The following is a 1,856-nucleotide window of genomic DNA, read 5'->3' as shown; positions in this document are numbered from 1 at the left end:
CATATTATGTATAATATATTTATAATAGTGCATGAAACTAGCAAATGCTGTAGATATGCTCATGTAATAGCCTAATTTTACTTTGTATTTTACAGTTTTTTTGTAAGAAAATGTGGCCTCTACGATTTCTACTTTTTAGCCTTTATTTGTGGACTATGCTCACACTTAGTACAAGTCCATAAACTAAGTAAATGTGTTCCTTACTCTATATTTAAAAGCCATCACTTCCTTTGCCTGGCACTATCAAAGATGAAGGGAAGCAGATCATTATATGTAAAAGGATAGATGAGGGCATATATTTTCTATCGCTTTTATTCTCCTTGAGATGGGAGAAGCAAACCAGTTGGTAATGGGAAACATGATAAGCAATGGCAAAAATTTAATTGCCACTATCAAGGGGAAATAATATGTTTATTTGAATTGTCACATAGCATTGAGGGCCCCCATCAGGCTGGAAATCATTAATTTATAGTAGAAACAGTATGCATAGCATCGCATCGTAGTTTTCTCTAACAGCGCTCTGTAATTCCATGGAAATGTGAGTCACTGAAGGATGTTGAAGTGAAAAATCCAAAACAGGTAATAAGTTAACAGCATTAAAATAAGGCAGTTGAAGTGATGGATAGGCAAGACAGCAAAGCCAACCCCGAAAAGATGGGGGATTATGATGAAATTAAAGTGCAACTATGAGTGGAAAAAGGGACGTAGGAACTGGAAGCAAAGGAGCTGTGGTCAGAGACTGGGAAATTGGTAGGCGGAAGGGCCAAAGTGAAGTTCAAAAGAACTTTGTGAAAATGTGGTGTAGGAGCAGACACGAGAGTGTGTTTCTGACTGGGAATGGAGAGAGTTGTAGAAATAAATAATTGTGAGATTAGACTTTCACTGCTCCAAGATGCAGTCAAAGTCAGGAAACTATAAAATGTCATTCCCTTTGTGACACTGTGGAGGTCTCCCTTTCTCTGGCTTCTGTCACACCATCTCTCTTTGGCAGCTTCTCTATTTTGGTTCAGCTTGTAAAGATTTCTGAAGGCAAAGTCTTGGCTTTTTTTCTTTTTCGCTAATCAAAGCTATTAACAAATCCTAGCTAAATCGAAGCTAGTGAGTGTGGTAATTGATGAAGAAGACCCCAAAGGTGTCACAGACTTGACTACCTAAAGAAAATGATTATACATAAAAGAGTCACCTAAAATCAAAGCCAACAACAACAAAATCACCAGCAAAAGGGCAAGGATTAAACTATGCCAGACCTCTCATCAGTCACAGTTCAAATGTCAGAGAATACAGGTGAGGAAGACTTTTAAAGTTTGGGAGGAAAATAACTGAGTCTACAACTATAGTCTCAGTCAAATTTTCAATCAGTTTAGAATTAAAGTCATTTCTTCATATGCAATAACAGGAAAACTTAACCTAGGCATACTTTATGATGAAGTTATTTGAGAGTATATTCCAGGAAAATAATGCTGAAAATTAAGAAAGGAAAAGACAGAGAATACAAAAGTGATAGGATTAATTCAAGCATCAAATAAAATAAATTACAATATAACAACTGTATAGCAGATCTCTTTCTAAAAAGTTGATACAAATTGGAATAGTACAGTGGGCTCTAAGAATAATGTCTTCAAAAACAATATGCATTTTGAGAACTAGCTAGAACAAGTAGGAAGCTGTAGTCATTAGGGATATTATGAAGAGAATGTACATTAATTCTCTCAAAAAGAAAAAAAGCCTCAAGAATATATAAGAAAAACATAATTCAAATATGAGGTAAATTAACATAAAGCATGATTTGAGCTGGAAGGATTTCCTTTTGATTTTGAGGCCAGGAACATACTTTTCTTGAGTGACACAGGGGTACC

Source organism: Mandrillus leucophaeus, unplaced genomic scaffold (genome assembly GCF_000951045.1).
Source record: "Mandrillus leucophaeus isolate KB7577 unplaced genomic scaffold, Mleu.le_1.0 Scaffold1779, whole genome shotgun sequence".
NCBI classification, from domain to species: Eukaryota; Metazoa; Chordata; class Mammalia; order Primates; family Cercopithecidae; genus Mandrillus; species Mandrillus leucophaeus.
The sequence above is the reverse complement of the archived record's forward strand: the minus strand, read 5'-3'. Positions refer to the sequence as shown.